Here is a 20,058-nt window from a genome sequence, read left to right as displayed (position 1 = left end):
TTTTTTTTTTTTTTTTTTTTTTTTGAGACAGTCTCATTCTGTTGCCCAGGCTAGAGTGCCATGACATCAGCTGAGCTCACAGTAACCTCCAACTGCTGGGCTGAAGCTATTCTATTGCCTCAGCCTCTTAAGTAGCTGGGACTTTAGACAAGGGCCACCATGATAGCTAATTTTTCTATTTTTAGTAGAGATAGGGTCTTGCTCTTGCTCAGGTTGATATTGAACTCCTGAGCTCAAGCAATCCTTTGGCCTTGCCTCCCAGAGTGCTGGGATTATAGATGTGAGCCACCACACCCAAATTTTTCAGTTTTTTTCCTGATGTCATTTTTTGCTTATATGTCACATATCTGTGACTATCTAATTGACATATTAGACTTATTTCTGAAGTTTTTTGATAGATTGCTTCTACCAAGGTTGATCAGATAAAGGCCTTATTCATTAGCTTTTCTACATTTAAAACAGAAAAAGGAAAACATGTTCACCAAAGAGATAGCTTAGTATATACTGTTTATATACTTCTTGAGTATGCACGTGTGATGTCTGGTTCTATAACACAGATTCTAACATTGAGCTGTATGGTTTTGCTGCATTATAGATGTTCCTTTAAGTGCTCAATGATAAAAAATTAAAATTACTAAGATGGAAACTGAGGCAAGAGAATCACTTGAGTCCAGGAGTTTGAGGTTGCTGTAGCTATGATGATGCCACGGTGTTCTACCCTAACAACAGAGTGAGACTTCCTATTAAAAAAAATTGTATATGGCTCTGCGTGTAGCTCAGGAAGTAGAGCGCCATCCACATACACTGAAGCTGGCGGGTTTGAGCCTGGCCTGGGCCTGCTAAAACAATAGTGACAATTGCAACCAAAAAATAGCCGGGCATTGTGGCGGGTGCCTGTAGTCCCAGCTACTTGGGAGGCTGAGGCAAGAGAATTGCTTAAGAGTTGGAGGTTGCTGTGAGCTGTGACGCCACGCACTCTACCGAGGGTGACACAGTGAGACTCTGTCTCAAAAAAATAAAAAAATGTACTGAGAATCTTTTCTACGCTGAATGCTGTACTCGTTGCCAGCTTTAGATCAGCTTCCAATATGTGCTTTGTGTTGTGAAATACCTCTGAGAGTTGCATTAGTGGTTAATGTAAAGCTTTTTTTTTTTTAGCCACTGTCACTTCCTTTGGACATCTTCGGTCTTGATTCTTTTTGTCACACCACTTTTTTGTCATTTATGTTGAGACATTTTAAATTGTTAAATAGAAAAAAATGAAATCTAATAAGTCACATTTCCCTTTTAGAAGTGTCTTTTTTGGGTGTATTTATTAGTTCCTTTTCTTTCTTTATTTCTCCTCTTAAAAAATTTATGGGCTTGGTGCCTGTAGCTTACTGGCTAGGGTGCCAGCCACATACACTGGGGCTGGTAGGTTCAAACCCAGCCTGGGCCTGCCAAACAACAAAAACAACTATAAAAAAAAAATAGCTGGGTGTTGTGGCAGGTGCTTATAGTCCCAGCTACTTGGGAGGCTGAGGCAAGAGAATCACTTAAACCCAAGAGTTTGAGGTTGCTGTGAGTGTCACAGCACTCTACCCAGGGTGACATAGTGAGACTCTGTCTCAAGAAAAGAAAAAAAATTTTTGTTCATGTTTTGATTTGACAAAAGCACTTAGCTTTCTTATGGTTGGAATAAATAATTGAATTAAAGATGAATTAAATATTTATCAAGTGCCTATGTTGTTCTAGGCTCTGTGCTGAATGCTGGGGATACCAAGACTAATAAGAGACTAGTACTTGTGCATGTTCTTAGAAAAGTTAAAAAAGAAGATATTAATACTATCCTTACAAGGATGTGGATAAGGATCTTATTATCCATATATGATAAGATACAGAAGGGTCATGCAAGAGAAGGTAGTCTGGGAATGAAGGGAAAGAGGAGGTGACATTTTAACCAAGACTTAAGAGAATTAAATGTTGTTCAGGTGACCTTGATAGGAAATAGGGTGGTATTCAGAGATAGAGAAGGGGCTAGGGAAGGGGCATTATAAAGAAAGACAAAGGGGAATATGAACCACCAATCAACAGCATATTTGTAAAATTTATTTAAGGATTAGAAAACCAATATTACAATATTATTGAGATTAGAAAAGGGAAAAATTTCACAAATGATCCTGTCACCTATCATAGCTAATTATTTGTTTTTACTCTTTTTTTTTTTTTTTTTTGTAGAGACAGAATCTCACTGTACCGCCCTCAGGTAGAGTGCTGCGTCGTCACACGGCTCACAGCAACCTCTAACTCTTGGGCTTACGCGATTCTCTTGCCTCAGCCTCCCGAGCAGCTGGGACTACAGGCGCCCGCCACAACGCCCGGCTATTTTCTTGTTGCAGTTTGGCCGGGGCTGGGTTTGAACCCGCCACCCTCATCATATGGGGCCGGCGCCCTACTCACTAAGCCACAGGCGCCACCTGTTTTTACTCTTTTTCACATTAACATTTTATATTGTTTTCACCAAAATGTAAATACAATTTTTATGTCTTGGTTTTTCTGAGATATCTACTCTTTTTTTTTTTTTTTGAGACAGAGTTTCACTATGTCACCCTCGGTAGAGTACTGTAGCGTCATAGTTCACAGCAACCTCAGACTCTTGGGTTTAAATGATTCTCTTGCCTCAGCCTCCTGAGTAGCTGGAACTACAGGCACCTGCCACAAGGCCCCGGCTATTTTTTGGTTGCAGTTGTTATTGTTGTTTAGCAGGCCCAGGCTGGGCTTGAACTCACCAGCTTTGAGATATCTCAGCTCAATAGCCAATATCTCGGCTATTCTTATTTTTTTTTTCTTTGTCGCCCTCAGTAGAGTGCTATGGTGTCACAGCTCACAGCAACCTCCAGCTCTTGGTCTAGTGTGATTCTCTTGCCTCAGCCTCCTGAGTACCTGAGACTACAGGCGCCTACCACAACACCCGGCTATTTTTGTTGCAGTTGCTGCTGCTATCTTAGCTGTCTGGGGCCGGGTTCGAACCCGTCACCCTTGGTATATGGGGCTGGCGCCCTACCCATTGAGCCACAGGCGCCGCCCAAGTTATCTATTCTTATTGGTGTTATACATGCCAATACTGTCGATATGAGGTGTGTATCGAGTCCAAAATGGACTGCATATATTACAGCCTACAAAACTTGAATGGAGCTGAATAATTTCTATTGCCTAGTGATGTTTTAGCCATTTATCGTATTATACTTTTTATCATTATTTTCGATTATACCCTGACTAATAAAGAAAAGTTAACTGTAGCTTCAGCCAGGTCCTTGAGATATTTCAGAAGACATTGTTACCATAAGAGGTGACAGTTCCATGTGTATTATTGCCCCTGAAGACCTTCCTATGGGACAAGATGTGGTGAAAGACAGTGATATTAATGATCCTAATGCTACGTAGGCTTAGGCTATGATGTGTTTTTGTGTCTCAGGTTTTTTTTTTTTTTTTTTGGAGACTGAGTTTCACTTTGTCGCACTCGGTAGAGTGCCAGTGGCATCACAGCTCACAGCAGCCTCCAACCCTTGGGCTTAGGCGATTCTCCTGCCTCAGCCTCCCAAGTAGCTGGGACTACAGGTGCCCGCACAACGCCTGGCTATTTTATGGTTGTAGCTGTCGTTGTTTGGCAGGCCTGGGCTGGATTCAAACCCGCCAGCTCCGGTGTATGTGGCTGGCACCCTAGTTGCTGAGCTGCAGGCGCCAAGTCTTGTGTCTCAATTTTTAACAAAAAAAAAGTACAAAAGGGCGGCGCTTGTGGCTCAAAGGGCGCTGGCCCCGTATGCCGGAGGTGGTGGATTCGAACCCAGCCCTGGCTAAGACCTGCAAGAAAAGAAAAAAGCACAAAAACAATATATTTTTATTTTTTTCTCTTTATTTTTTTTTAATTTTCTTTATGTATATACATGTTTATTTGGTTTCTACTTTTTGCCTTCACAAAATTACAAAGGCTTAAAATTTAATAACAATGTTTAAGGTAAGGACTAGAAACAAAAACCTGTGAAGAATGAATGAAAATAAATACATTCAGAAAAGAAATCAGAGGATTGCTGCAACGAAATATTGAGCAATAATAATAATGTGAAAAAAGTAACATTCACATTGTCAGATAAGAGTATGTCTATCATAGAATGCTTTGACTCTGAGATTCAGTATGTACAAAAACAGTTTTAAAATAGAGAAAAGTTTATAGAAGAAGGATATTAAAAAAATACTTTTGTACAGTTGTATAATGTATTTGTGGTTTTTTATTTCTAATTTTATTTAAAGAGGTGCGTTTTGCTATGTTGCCCAGGCACAAAGTCCTCAGCTCAACCTCCTGAATAGCTGGGACTGCAGACATGTGCCAGTGTGCCATGTTTGTGTTTTAAGCTAAGAGATAATGTTACAAAAGAAACAAATTAAAAAGTTTATAAAGTAAAAATGTTACAGTAAGTGATCCTCCTGGCTCAGCCTTCCAAGTAGCTAGGACAACAGATTGGTGTCACCATGTCTAAGTTTATTTTGTTTTGTTTTTACTTTTTGTAGAGACAGGGTCTTGCTGTGTTGTTCAGGCTGGTCTCAGGACTGTTAGCCTCAAGTGATCCTCTAGTCTTGGGCTCTCAAAAGTGCTAGAATTATAGGCGTGAACCATAGCACTTGGCTAGATGTACCATTTTTTATCTTTATATCATTTTTTTACTGTACCTTTTCTATATTTAGATGTTTAAATACACCAATACTTAACCATTGTGTTACAGTTGCCTCCAGTATTCAATACAGTAACATACTGTACAGGTTTGTAACCTAGGAGCAGTAGCTAGCTGTTCTGTATAGCTGAGGTGTGTAGTAGGCTATACCATTTGTTTGTGTAAGCACACTATGATGTTTTCACGGAGGCAAAATCGCATAATGCATTTCTCAAACATGTCCACATTGTTATGTGATGTATGACTGACTGTAGTTCAAAGTGTTAAATAGTTTGAATAAGATTGGTTAAATGGAAAGCTGAGCCGTAATCTTCCTTGGCATTTTCTCCTCTTGAGAGATGCCCACTTTATATTCTTTTAGTTGGTCTTTGTTATTTGGTATTGATTTTTGAATTTTAGCATTGTTTGTTTGACTTCCCGCTTCTTAGCCTGAGAATTTAGCTTTCTTTCCCCTTCTTCCCCCTTAGCCACTTCCCCTTCTCCTTTTCCTGTTACTTCATCTTACCACATAGTTATATAGTAATTTTGGTTAGATAAATGTTAAGGTTTACCTTATGTCCACATACATAGGATGCACAGCTGAAGTTACATAGTAAGCTTTGATTACTTTTCTGGTACAACTTTTATTTTCCTTGGAGCTAATAATTACAGTGTTTGCCTAGTATTCTAAATCCGTATTACTAATTCAAAACTAAAGTCTGTCAGTTGCCTAAGCTGCCTCTTAATACTATCAGATGGTTTGTTCTAATGTCTCAAGTGGTCTTACTGCCTTCAAATTGGACTGGTTATTCTTTGAACCTGTACTGTAGTTATGTCCCTGTGAATTCCCTTACCTTTATCCTGGAGATTCTCCTGTATTATCTGTATATCATATCTTTTATCTCATTTGGTGGATCACTTTCTCCAGGAACTTTTTGAGAGTTTGTATGAGGTATTTTATTTGAGATTCGTTAAGTCTGGAAATATCTTTTTTTTGAATTAAATTATAGCTGTGTACATTAATACAATTATGGGGTACAATGTGCTGGTTTTATATACCATTTGAAATATTTTCATCAAACTGGGTAACATAGTCTTCATAAGTCTGGAAATATCTTAAATCTATTCTCACAACTGACTGAAAGTTTATGTTAAAATTTGATGTTACAAATCATTTTTCTAGGCTGTGTGTGGTGGATTACGCTAGTAATCCTAGCACTCTGGGAGGCTGAGGCAGGTGGATCCCTTGAGCTCAGGAGTTCAAGACCAGTCTGAGCAAGAGGGAGACTCCAGTCTCTACTGAACATAGAAAAAATTGGCCAGGAGTTATGGTGAGCACCTATAGTCCCAACTGAGGTTGCTGTGAGCTAGGCTGACACATCAGGCACTGTAGGCTGGACAACAGATTTGAGATTCTGTCTCCATAAGAAAAGGAAAAAAGAAATAATTTTTCTACATTTACCTGGCAAGGGAGATACCATAATCATGACAGTTTTCCCTAGGCAAGGCTTATCCATTGCATTCTGGATGTGCTGACCCCTGTGATTTCCCCAAATGTGGGAAACCCAGCTGTGTAATTTGTGGTACTAGGGTATTTGTGGTTTTTTCTCTGGGAAAAAAGTTAATTTTTCTTCAGAATTTTTGAAAGGCTGGATGTGGTAGCTTACGCTTATAATCCTAGCACTTTGGGAGACCAAGGTTGGTGGATTGCTTGAGCTCGGGAATTTGAGGCCAGCCTGAGCAAGAGCAAGACCCTGTGGATTGCTTGAGCTCTGGAATTTGAGACCAGCCTGAGCAAGAGCAAGACCCCTAAAATAGAAGAAAACTAGCCAGGCATTTTGGTGGGTGCCAGTAGTCCTAGCTACTTGGGAGGCTGAGGCAAGAGGATCACTTGACTTTGAAGTTGCTGTGAGCTAAGATGCCATGGCACTCTATCCAGGGCAACAAAGCTTGACTGTCTCAAAAATAAATAAAAAGACTATTTCATTTTAGTCTAGCTTCTCATGTTGCTTGTCAAGGTTTCTTAACTATGAGGATACATTGTGAGAAATGTATCTTTATGCTGTTTTGTTGTTTTTTGTTTGTTTGTTTGTTTTTGCAGTTCATGGCTGGGGCTGGGATTGAACCCACCACTTCCAGCATATGGGGCCGGCGCCCTGCTCCTTTGAGCCAAAGGTGCCGCCCTAGGCTATTTTGTTGTTATGTGAACCATCATAGTGTACATACACAAACCTAGATGATATAGCATACTATACAATTACACTATAAGTTATAGCTCATTGCTGCTGTGCTGTAAACCTGTATAGTTTGTTACTGAATACTGTGGGCAGTTGTATGTAACACAGTGGTAAGTATTGTGTATATAAACATAGAAAAGGTACAGTAAAAATATATAAAAGAAATGATAAATCAATATATAGGGCACTTATCAATGGTGCTTGTAGGACTTGTGCTTGATATTATTTAATTTTAACCATTCTAATTTGTGGGAAGTAGTTTCTCAGTGTGGTTTCATTTGCGTTTCTTTGATGATTAAGCGATGTTGAACACCTTTACATGTGCTTATTGGCCAGAGCCCTTTATTCTGTGATATTTGTTAAATAGCATCTTGTTCGTTTTTTAATCTTTGTAGTATCTTATCTCCTTGAGCATATTAATAATCTATTTTTAAAAATTCATTTTCCCAAGCTGGGCATGGTGGCTCATGCTTGTAATCCTAGCACTCTGGGATGCTGAGGTGTGTGGATTTTTTCTTTTTTCTTTTTTTTTGAGACAGAGTCTCACTTTGTCGCCCTTGGTAGTGTGCTGTGGCATCCTAGCTCACAGCAACCTCAAACTCTTGGATTTAAGCCAGCGGTTCTCAACCTGTGGGTCGCGACCCACAGGAACTGTATTAAAGGGTTGCAGCATTAGGTAGGTTGAGAACCACTAGCTTGAATGATTCTCTTGCCTCAGCCTCCCAAGTAGCTGGGACTACAAGCACTGGCCACAAAGCTGTTTTTAGAGAGGAGGTCTCACTCTGGCTTAGGCTATAGCCTGTAAGCTCAGGCAGTCCACCTGCCTCAGCCTCCCAAGTGCTAGGATTACAGATGTGAGTCACTGCACCCGGCCTTGAGGCGGGTGATTTGTGCTCACGAGTTCAAGACCAGCCTGAGCCAGAGCGAGACTTGATTTCTAAAAACAGCCCAGCGTTGTTGCAGACTCCTGTAGTCCCAGCTATTTGGGAGGCTGAGGCAAGAGAGCTGTGATGCCATGTGGCACTTTACTGAGGGCGACAAAGCAAGACCAAAAAGAAAAGAATTGTTTTTCCTCTTGCATGGATTTTTTTCCTCAAAAAGTGTATTTTTTTGTTTCTTTTTGTTCATTCTTAATAGACCTTTATTAAATGCTTAGTAATGTTGTTTCTCTGTTTGTAATGCTAATTAGTAGTACTGTATTTGGCTGGGTGAGGTGGCTCACGCCTGTAACCCTAGGGAGCCCTGGCTTGAAGCCAGGAGTTTGAGATCAGTCTAAGCAAGAGGGAGAAACCTTCTCTATTAAAAAAAAAAAAAAAAATAGAAAAATTAAGTGGTAGTGCACAGCTGTAGTCCCAGCTACTCAGTGTATTGAGGCAGGAGGATTGCTTGATCCCAGGAGTTTGAAGTTGTAGTGAACTGTGATCTCTAGCTGGGGTGACAGAATGAGACCGTGTCTCAAAAACAACACAAAATAAAAGAAGTACTGTATTTGTGTGTAGGACTTGTTACTTGGGTTTTTCTGTGGGATGATACTGCTGAGCATTTTTATCATGGAACTCTCTCTTCCCACCTCTTCCCTGCACTCCTCCTCCAATCCAAGTCAGTATTCTTTTTTTTTTTTTTAAGGCAGAGTCTTATTGTGTCACCCTCAATAGAGTGCTGTGGTGTCACAGCTCACAGCAACCTCAAACTTTTGGGCTTAAGCTATTCTCTTGCCTCAGCCTCCCAAGTAGTTGGGACTACAGGTGCCCACCACAAGGCCCGGATATTCTTTTTGTTGTTGTTGTTACAGTTGTCATTGTTTAGCAGGCCCTGGCTGGGTTCCAACCTGCCAGCCTCGGTGTATGTGGCCAGGACTCTAACCACTGGGCGACAGGCGCCAAACTGCAAGTCAGTATTCTTAGGTCTTCTTTCAGATTTCTCGGAGATGTCTCCTCAGGTTCTGTCTGGAGACTAACATTCTGGCTGCCTGACTGTGGACTCTCAGAGAAGGAGGGAATAGAAGTCTCTGTTCTTCATCATGTATTTATTATTATTATTATTTTTTTTTTTTGCTGACTCCTTTAAAAAAATTTTCCCTTATTTTCTTTATTTTTTAAAATTATTTTTAATTATGGGTATACATAACATTAATAGCATATGTTTATTTTAATGAGCTAACTTCATTTATATCTCTTAGGTATTCTGGTGTCCAGAGAATGGTTGCATGCCTTCTAGACAATAAACTTCTACTCTTTTGCCATGGTTGGGGAGACTTAGTAGCCAGCTGTGTGTGATGGGAGACGAGATCTCTGGAATGTCCCTGCTTCTTAGATAGCTTTTAGCCAATAACACACTTTGTTTATTCCTATTCTTCCCTTTCTAAAAGTACCCTGATGCCTTTGATTTTGAGCCTTTATGGGGTTCTGCCATATAAAAAGCTCACCTTTCCCTCTACCAGTTTAGGATTTAGCTTTCTCGTGTCTATTAATTCCTTTAATATGTGTCCATTGATTTCTAACCTCTAACATTTTCTTAGTTTTATGTCCTATCCTTTCTTTTTCTTTGTGTTTATGCCTTTAAAGAAGAAAACAATTCCTTGGTTGAGTTTTATTGGGGTTTATGAAGGGAGTCAAATGTATTTTTTTTTTTTTTTTTTTTATTTTGGCCAGGGCTAGGTTTGAACCTGCCACCTCTGGCATATGGGACCAGCGCCCTACTCCTTGAGCCACAGGCACCGCCCCAAATGTATTTTTATTCTGTGTATTTTTGTCTGAATTATAGTTTTTGTCACATTGCGTTAGATATTTTTTTCAAAATTGCCGTGTTTTCATAATTAATTTTTCTTAGTTGCTTAATACTCCATTTACTGGGTTGGCCATAATGCTAGATATTTAAATTTCTTCTTATTTTTTATTTACTCTGTTAGGTTGAAGCGAATATCCCCATTTATAGAGTTCTCTCCTCTTAAAGGAATATTTCCTTAAAACAGGTTCCTACAAAGGAAGCTTTTTTGAAGAAAACAAGTTTTTGAATATAGAATCTGAGTGTTGGTTTTACTAAACATTTGTCAGCATTTGCTATTATAATTTGCAAAAATCTTTGCTTGTTAAATAATGTAAAATAGCAGTTTTAATTGATTTCTGTGGGGGATGTGGTTAATGTCAGGGTAGAACCCTTTCTCCACATTTTTGGTAGTTGTATTTCCTCATTATTTCACTGTCTTTTTGTCCTTTGTTATTGTGGTTTATTATCATTTTTAGTTCTTTTTTATTTTTTAAGACAGAGTCTTACTCTGTCCCCTTGGGTAGACTGCCATGGAATCATAGCTTATAGCAACCTCAAACTCTTGGGTTTGAGCAATCCTCTTGCCTCAGCCTCCTGAGTAGCTGGGGACTACAGTAGCTGTGTCACTCTGCCTGTCTAGTTTTTCTATTTTTAGTAGAGATAAAGGTCTCGCTCTTGCTCAGGCTGGTCTTGAACTCCTGAGCTGAAGCAATCCATCTGCCTCCCAGAGTGCTAGGATTACAGGCCTGAGCCACCGTGCCTGGCCATCAATTTTAGTTCTTAGAATTTTTTTTAAATGTCAATTTTTAAAACTTTTTTTTTTTTTTTTTTTGTGGTTTTTGGCCGGGGCTGGGTTTGAACCCACCACCTCCGGCATATGGGACCGGCGCCCTACTCCTTGAGCCACAGGTGCCGCCCAATTTTTAAAACTTTTTATATAGCCAGGTGTTGTGGCGGGTACCTGTAGTCCCAGCTACTTGGGAGGCTAAGGGAAGACAATCACTTAAGCCCAAGAGTCGGTATTCTACTGAGGGTGACAAAGTGAGACTCTGTCTCCAAAAATAAATAAATAAATAAAATAAAACTTTTTATGACACTTTGGATGTTAACCAATTTTACAAATTTGCTGCAAATATTTTCTCCAATTAGTTTACTATATTGTTGCTATTTTTCTTTTCCTATTTTTGTTTTTTTAAGGTTGTAAGTATTATTTCAGAATATTAGGAGGTACACATTTTGTTTACCTACTTTGTTTTTGTACAGACTGAGTCAAAGTTATAGGCATGTTGTCCTCCCAGAAAGTTCTCACTATACCTAATAGGTCTGAGTTTACTCATCCCACCTACTTCCTTCCCCCAGCTTGATTTTCTTTGAGATTTACTTCAATATGTGCACTTAAATGTTGATGGATTAGTTAGAATTTAGTATTGAATACATGTGTTTGTTTCTCCATTCTTGTGATGTTTCACTTAGAAGAATGGTTTCTAGTTCCATCCAGGTTGTTGCACAAGATTGTCGGTTTTTTTTATGGCTGGGTAGTACTTGATGATATACATATACCACATTTTATTAATCCATTTATGTATTGGTGGACACTTGGGTTGTTTCCATTTCTTTGTAATTGTGAATTGTGCTGTTATAAACATTCGAGTACAGATGTCCTTTTAATGTAATGACTTTTGGATAGGTCTACTTTAAGTTCTTTGAAGTATCTCCATATAACTTTCCATAGAGGTTGTCCTAGTGTTTCTTAGTTGGCCTTCATCAATAATCTCAGATGTGCCTGCCAACATGGTCTTCATGTATAAGTAAGAATATTGTATATAGTCAGATCTGCCAACTCTTATCTTTGTTTCACTTCTGAAATTTCACATTTTTACTATTATATATGTATGAATAATAATTTATGACTTCATATTTCTAGTATTCAACCTTTTTTATTCACTGAGATTTATTTTAGAATGTAGCAAAAAATTAGGATCTAAATTTACATTTATTAAAAAAACACCAAATTTACATCTATTTGTTTTTGCTAATTCAGTATGAGCCAGGGAATTTTTTCCATTCTTAGTTTTAAAAAATATTTTAAAAATAAAATATTCTACCTCTTAAATTCTATTCTACCTCATTATTTTTCCATGTAATCTTACATCCCACACTTGTGTGTTTTCTCAGAAAAATTTGCATTGCATCATATGAAGTACAAGACTTTCTTTTTTTTAATTAGTTTGTTCCGCTTTGGTTGGTTAGGAAGTGTTTGTACACTTTTGTTTTTATGTAATAAAACTTCAGAATGTTGTCATCTCTAGATGTGGGTATCAGGAAATTGCTAGCAACTATGAAATGCTCAGTATATGTAGTAAATAAAATAAAATGCTTAGACTTATGTTTACATTTATTTTTAGATGGCCAGATACCGTTCTCAGTTTTAATAATTTTTGTGTGTATGTGCTTTTGTTTGGTTTTGAGAAAGTGTCTTGCTCTGTTGCCTGTGCCTGGAGTGCAGTGGTATAATCATAGCTCACTACCACCTCAAACTCCTGGGCTCAAGTGATCCTCTTGCCTCAGCCTCCCAAGTAGCTGGGCATACAGGCTTGTGCCACTAACCTGGCTAATATGTTTTTGTTTTTTAGGGATGGGATCCTGCTATGTTATCCAGGCTGGTTTCCTTCTCCTCTTCTCTCCCTCTCTACCAACTTACCCTTAGCCCTCTTTCTTCTTTTTTTTTTCTGTCAGAGTCTTGCTCTGCCACGCAGGCTAGAGTGCCATGGCCTAAACATAACTCACAGCAACCTCAACCTCCTGGGTTCAAGCAATCCTCCTGCCTCATCCTCCTAAGTAGCCTCCTGAACCTATAGTTTTCAGGCTACCATACCTGGCTAATTTTCCTGGTTTTAGTAGAGACAGAGTCTGGCTTTGCTCAGGCTGGTCTAGCAATCCTCTGACCTTAGCCTCCCAGAGTGCTAGGGATTACAGTGGTGAGCCACCTCCTGGCAGTCTGTTTTCTTAACTTCTGGCCTCAAAGGATCCTCCAGCCTTGGTATCCCAAAGTCCTGGGATTACAGGTGTAAATCACCTGGCTTGGCTTGTTTTGTTTTTTTCACTAGAATGTCAGGTTAAAATATACTTTCTCTTTTTTTTTCCTTAATGTCTCTACAAGTAGTAGCCTTGTCTTGTTTGAACCAGAGCATTTTAGTGAAAACATTTCCTCTAATAAACAAGCTCCTTTAGGTCTTTATTTCAGGATTTCTTGCTAACTATAACAATAGATACCCTCTCTCTGTTGAAATGAAAAAAAATTGTTACATATTGAAGTGAAAAGTTATATAACTCTGAATTCTATTAAAAATTTACACTAAGCTTGGCACCTGTGGCTCAAGCGGCTGAGGTGCCAGCCACATACACCTGAGCTGGCGGGTTCAAATCCAGCCCGGGCCTGCCAAAAAACAATGAGCAACGACCAAAAAATAGCCGGGCGTTGTGGTGGGCACCTGTAGTCCCAACTACTTGGGAGGCAGAGGCAGGAGAATCACTTGAGCCCAGGAGTTGGAGGTTGCTCTGAGCTGTAATGCCACGGCAACTATCCAGGGCGACAGCTTGAGGCTCTGTCTCAAAAAAAAAAAAAAAATTTTTTTTTTTTTTTACACTAAAATAAAACAGGAAGTAGTACGCTATCTGTTACTGTAGTACAATATGAAATGTTTCATTTTCTCTAAAAGTTTCTCTTACAGCAAGAAGGATGGACTTGTCTTTCAGGAAACAGGGTGCAGGCGGTGCCTGTGGCTCAAGGAGTAGGGCGCTGGTCCCATATGCTGGAGGTGGCGGGTTCAAACCCAGCCCCGGCTGAAAACCACCAAAAAAAAAAAAGAAACAGGGTGCATTTGATTAGGTAGAATTTTTACTTATTGATCACTTGAATTTTCTTTTCAAGTGTGTTTTTGTTTGTTTTCTGTTACTGGTTAGCTTGGTTCTTTGAAGTACAGTAATCTCTTGTATCTGTATGTGATTGGTTCCAGGATTCCCCTGCAAAAACAAAAATCCAAGGATGCTCAAGTCCCTTGTATAAAGTGTTGTAGTATTTGTATGTAATCTGTGCATATTGTCCTGTATACTTGTAGTCATCTCTAGATTTTTCATAATGCCTAATATAGTATAAGTCCTGTGTAAACAGTTGTTATACCGTATTGTTTAAGGAATAATGAAAAGGGAAAAAAAGTGTGTATGTTTTCAGTGAAGATACAACCACTCATTTTTTTCCCTGAATATTTTTGATCCTTGGTTGATTTAATCCACAGATGTGGAATCTACAGATACAGAAGGTCAAGTGTATGCGAGATTCTTTTAAAAAGTGGGCTTACCAATTTTAATAATAGCAGTGTTTTTCTATTTCTGGGAGAAAACCAGTGCCAGAATTTTAAAACAATAGACTTGATGAAAATATTATATACTGTTTTTACAATTACGGAAATCAGGAATCAATAGGAGATTGTTACCAAGTTTAACTAAATTGTATTTTTCCTAAAAGTATAGTGAAGTAATCATTTTGGTTTTTAGATGTCAAGAGTCCTAGAACTATTACTATTAAAATGAAATAATTTTTTAAGTCATTTTGAAGCTGACACTTTATAGAAATTTGGATTCAAGGCCAAACTTTCTGGTACCTTTTGTTCTAGTTTTTCTCCTGTGTATTTGTTCAGTAGCACTTTTTTTTTGGAGACAGTCTCATTTTGTCACCCTTGGTAGAGTGCTGTGTTGTCATAGCTCATAGCAAACTCAAACTCTTGGGTTCAAGTGATTCTCTTGCCTCAGCCTCCTGAGTAGCTGGGACTTATTTTTAGTAGTTTAAAAAAATTATGTATTATAAAAAAGATTTTATTTATACAGATACCTTCTGTGGGCCTCTTTGCCTCTTTCCTACTTGCCCTGGAAATGGAGGCCCATTGGCTGTCTATGGTGAATGTATTGTGCTTTGTAAACTTTGTTACTTTGAGAGCCTATCTTTTTCTTCCTTAAGTTTGTTTCTGCCAAGTATGGTGGCCCAGGCCTGTAATCCTAGCACACTGGGAGGCCGAGGTGGATGGATTGCTTGATTTCAGGAGTTTGAGACCAGGCTGAGCAAGAGCGAGACCCCCATCTCTACTAAAAATAGAAAAACTAGCCAGGCATGGTGGCACAAGCCTGTAGTCCCAGCTACTGGGGAGGCTGAGGCAAGAGGATTACTCAAACCCAAGAGTTTGAGCTGTGACGCCATGGCACTCTACCCAGGGTAACTGAGACTCTGTTTCAAAACAACACAAACAAAGAAGCAAAAAAACTTCGTTTAATGCTTGCCTTACTTTGGGGTGTCTGGTCATTTTTGAGCAAGAGTGTTCCAAGAACTACGGACCCTAATATTTTAGTAGAAAGGTAGCTGCCTTGAAGCCTAATCTTTTTGGTAATCCAAGTACCAAATCTGACTTGGATTAATTCTGCCTAGATAAGCCAACTCACCTTTTTCATAAAGACCTTAACTTGGATGACTAGCTTTCCCTTGCAGAACTGAAAAGGTCACTGAAACTCCTGAACTCAAGCAGTCCTCCCACCTACGCTTCCCAGAGTGCTAGGAATACAGGTATGAGCCACTGTGCCTGGTCTCTGATACCTGTTCAAACAGAATTCTGGTGTGGCTCCTTCAGATGGAACACTTTGAGATGGATTCAAACCACCTAACTGCCAGGCAGCAAAAAGGTTGTGGAAAACATACATGGAGCATCACACTTTATATAGGCTTGAGGAGCCACCTAAAGCCAGGTGTTTGATTTTCAGTTCCAAATTCTGGTGCAGCGGGTGCACCCAAGCACAAACCACCCAGGAGGCCAGCTCAGCATTTTGAGTGCACTTCCAGTAAATGGGTCTTAGGAGTCCTGGTATAGCTCCAATTGGTGTTGTGGACAGAAGTCTTACCAGGATCTTCCTGTCTCTTGATGTGATACAAGATGGTGATGATGTGATGAAAAGGAGAACTAAAGCCCCATATTTGCAACTTATTGAAGGAACGAAAAGGAGACCATCGTTTCAAGGATATCCATGAAGGAGAAGTATGTGATGGCAGCCAACATTGACAGTTCATGAAAAAGCTCAGGAGGTGAACAAGGCATTCACCTTGCATCCTTGGATCTACTCTTGCTTTTCCCTCTTTTCCCCTTGCTTCTATCCACAGCTATGAAATGTATTTATTTTTTCTTATGTATCAAAATAAATTTTTTGAAATAAAAATAATCCCTTCTTTGAATGAATTCTTTTTAGTAATTACTTTGTTTCCTGATGACTTCATAACCATTATCTTGAAGTCACATGATAGAGTAATGAAAAAAGTAATAAAAATTTTGTACTTAACTAGGACAAAAATTCCTCGGGGAAATATTAAGTGAATGATTACAGGGAAGGTAAGTTTTTAGTTACAGATTAATTGCCTTGAATGTTAAATTCAGCTGTGAAACACATTCATTTTTAAAGAAATAAATTCATTTGTGAAATTAGGATAACTGAATAGTTTAGTTGGCATGGAAGACTAGAAAACAATGAATATTTTCTTCATTTAAATAACTTACTATTGGGCATCACCTGTGGCTCAAAGAGGTAGGGCGCCGGCCCCATATGCCGGAGGTGGCGGGTTCAAACCCAGCCCTAGCCAAAAACTACAAAAAAAAAAAAAGTTGTAAACAACTTATTACTTATTCAAATTATTTTCACTTCTGTATACTTTAAGCTGATAATGCTGTTGTCTGATCTTTTACCTGAACTTTTGGTAGTAAAGTAGTGACTTTTTCCAGTGCTTGTGAGTGAACTTTTAGTATGTTGCCATCTGTGTCATTTTATAGTCACCTGTTTGAAAATTAGGACTAAGAGTTTAGGATAGAACAAAATACATATCTTTAATATTAGAAATTCTGAGAGCAGGAAACTAGGAAGCAACAATATCTTAAATAGTCACAAGAATTGTCTGTGCACATACACAAGACCTTTCTATAAGCACTTGAAGCTATTAAATTCTTTGATAATTTTAATTAAAATGTTTTCAGATTAAAACAGTTGTTAATTACCTGGATTGGCATACTTTTTTTTTTAGACAGTCTCATTCTTGCCCTGGGTATAGTACCGTGGCATCATCATAGCTCATAACAACCTTAAACTCCTGGGCTCAAGTGATCCTCATGCCTCAGCCTCCCAAGTAACTGGGACTACAGGCACGTACCACAATGCCGGGCTCATTTTCCTTTTTTTTTTTTAAGTAGAGACGTGATCTCCCTCTTACTCAGGCTGTTCTCAAACTCCTGAGCTCAAGCAATCCACCTGTCTTGGCCTCCCAGAGTGTTAGGATTATAGACTTGAGCCACTGTACCTGGCTGGTGTGTACTTTCTAACCATAAACTATTGAAATAACCTTCTTGAGAAAATACTAAGCACTCAGTTTGGCAGTGTAAATATGTGAATTTCTTTGAAGATTTCAAAATTGTTTACACTTGATTCTTATCCATTTATGTAAATCTTTCAGAGTTGCTTTTGATATCAAAAGGAATAATATGTGAAGGTTTGTTAGATGCTGTTACCATAGGGTGGTGCCTGTGGTTCAGTGGGTAGGGCGCTGGCCCCATATACTGAGGGTGGTGGGCTCAAACCCAGCCCTGGAGAAACTGCAAGAAAAAAAATTTAGCCAATGCTGAAATTATTGGTTCAAGGAATTTAAAGAAATCTCTGTCCAATCATTGGCTGACCACTAAGCTAAGCACACACAACAAAGAATACACACTTTACAAAATCAGCCCAGAAAGCAAAAAAAAAAAAAAAAAACAAAAACCACCAAGGATTACACACCTGGGATCCTAGCACTGTAGGAGGCCTAGGCTAGTGGATTGCCTGAGCTCAGGGGTTCAAGACCCAGCATGAGCAAGAGCGAGACCCCATCTCTAAAAATAGTTGGGCATTGTGGTGGGTGCCTGTGTGGTGGGTGCCTCCAAGTCCCAGCTACTTGGGAGGCTGAGGTAAGAGAATCACCTAAGTTCAGGAATTGGAGGTTGCTGTGAGCTGTGTGACGCCACAGCACTCTACCAAGGGCAATAACGTGAGACTTTGTCTCTATACACACACACACACACAAAAGATGCTGTTACCATAAATAGCAGTGAAAATGACATTTTTCCAGTCTTTACTTAGATGTACTAGTTGCCAGGATGTTAGTTTTCAATAGTATTTCTTCCCAAATGACAACAGCATTGAGAAGTGAGACACTTAAGTGTTTTTTCATCATTTTGCCAAGAAAAATGTTTAAAAATACCAATTATTTCCACTCTGTATAGAAAGAAAACAATCCCACATTTCATTAATATGTTTTCTTTTGACTGAAATTTTTTTTGATTCTAAATTTCATGTATTTGTTGTCATCGAAGGTGTTTTTTGGTAGTGACTCATAAATATGGGCAAATTTTCATAGAATTATAGGAAGCATTTTATGATTTCTTTTTTTCCTTATTTGAGACAGTCTCATTATGTCGCCCTTGGTAGAGTGCGTGGAATCACAGCTCACAGCAACCTCAAACTCTTGGGCTTAAGCTACTCTTTTGCCTCAGGCTCCCAAGTAGCTGGGACTACAGGCACCTACCACAAAGCCCAGCTATTTTTTGTTGCAGTTGTCATTGTTGTTTAGCTGGCCTGGGCTGGGTTTGAACCTGCCACCCTCTTTGTATGTGGTTGGCGTCATAACCATTGTGCTATGGGTACTGAGCCCATTTTATGATTTCTTAACTAAAAGGCATTCGAAATTGTCTTTCAACTTGGATGTTATGGGTTTAGCCAGTACTACTAGTAGAATGTAGTAGAAGATCTAACTTTCTATAATTAGTTGTAGAAAATGTAAATCTTTGTTTTTATTTGTGGCTTTCCTTACAATTGGGAGCCTAAAATACAATTCTTTTTTTTGGAGACAAAGTTTTGCTCCAAATTGATGTCGTCATAACTCGCTGCAGCCTCAAATTCCTAGGCTCAAGGGATTGCCCTGTCTCAGCTTTCCAAGTAGCTGGAACTACAGGTGCTGTCAGCACATGTGGCTAATTAATTTTAGTTTTTATAGAGATGGCATCTTTGTGTTGCCCATGCTAGTCTCTAACGAATGGCCTTCCAGAGTGTTGGGATTACAGGTGTGAACCATCAGGACCAGCCAAGGAAGATGAATCTCATTGGAGGATTAGACTTTGTTTTGCAAATTTATGGGAAAGGGAAATTTAGGATAAATTATGTTGGTCTTTATTAGTTTTAAAAGACTGATCTTAAGAGTGAAATAGAATAGAGATAATAAATAATTGTAAATTCATGGATATTAAATGTGATTTGCTTAGCGGGTGCAATTTTTTTTTTGAGGCAGAGTCTCACTCTTGCCCTGGCTAGAGTGCCATGCATCAGTCTAGCTCAGTGGTTCTCAACGTTTCTAAGTTTGTGAACCTTTAATACAGTCCAAAGGCGTCATGACCCACAGGTTGAGAATCTCTGGTCTAGCTCACAGTAACCTCAAGCTTGTGGGCTCAAATGAGGCTCTTGCTTCAGCCTCCCAAGTAGCTGGGACTACAAGTGCCCACCACAATGCCTAGCTAATTTTTCTGTGTTTAGTTGAGACAGGGTCTTACTCAGGCTGGCCTTGAACTCCTGAGCTCAAGCAATCCTTCAGCCTCCCAGAGTGCTAGGATTATAGGTGTGAGCCACCCTGCCTGCCCAGGTGGTATGGTCTTAATGTTTGTTTCTTCCCCTAGAATTCATATGTTGAAACCTAATTCACAATATGATGGTACTGAGGAATGGGGGCTTTGGGAGGTGATTAGGTAATGAGGGCCAAGCCCTTTTGAATGGGATTAGTGCCCTTACAAAAGAGGCCCAGGGGAACTTGATTTTCTCCTACCACATGAGGACACATGGAAGGCACCATCTGTGAGGAACGCTCTCACCAGACACTGATATTGGTACTTCTGTCTTGGACTTTCTAGCCTCCAAAACTGTGAGCAGTAAATTTATGTGATTTATGAAATTATTCAATTTAAGGTATTTTCTGTAGTAGCCCAAACAGACTAAGACAGCATGCTTTGTGGGTTGACAGTGAAAGAAATATAACTGCTTGCCTTTAGGGAACCTGAAAACTTGTAACTTTGTGTTTGGGGCAGTACCCTTCACTAAAAAGAAGAACTTAACCCTGATAAATGTTTTCCTTAATCTCTTAAAACTATTTTAAGAAGCTTTGTAGGATGGTATCTGTGAAATGCTATGCTTTTTTTGTGGGTGTGTGGCTGGGTCTCACTTTGTTGCCTGGACTAGAGTGCAGTTCCATCATTATAACTCTCTGCAATCTC

The 20,058-nt window shown here is 39.2% G+C and overlaps 1 protein-coding gene and 2 non-coding genes across 4 annotated transcripts in view; 2 read left to right on the top strand and 1 right to left on the bottom strand.

Annotated features, from left to right (window-relative positions):
• USP32 (ubiquitin specific peptidase 32) overlaps positions 1-20,058 on the top strand; it is a 216,031-nt gene that overhangs the window by 12,937 nt on the left and 183,036 nt on the right. The gene's annotated exons all lie outside the window — the stretch shown is intronic.
• LOC128571507 (U1 spliceosomal RNA) lies at positions 6,140-6,297 on the top strand. The gene has a single exon (XR_008375907.1). It is a non-coding gene; the product is annotated as a U1 spliceosomal RNA (small nuclear RNA).
• Positions 11,436-11,503, bottom strand: LOC128571433 (small nucleolar RNA SNORD74). The gene has a single exon (XR_008375848.1). It is a non-coding gene; the product is annotated as a small nucleolar RNA SNORD74 (small nucleolar RNA).

This window comes from Nycticebus coucang, chromosome 18 (genome assembly GCF_027406575.1).
Source record: "Nycticebus coucang isolate mNycCou1 chromosome 18, mNycCou1.pri, whole genome shotgun sequence".
NCBI classification, from domain to species: Eukaryota; Metazoa; Chordata; class Mammalia; order Primates; family Lorisidae; genus Nycticebus; species Nycticebus coucang.
This window is presented reverse-complemented; position numbering and strand designations above follow the sequence as displayed.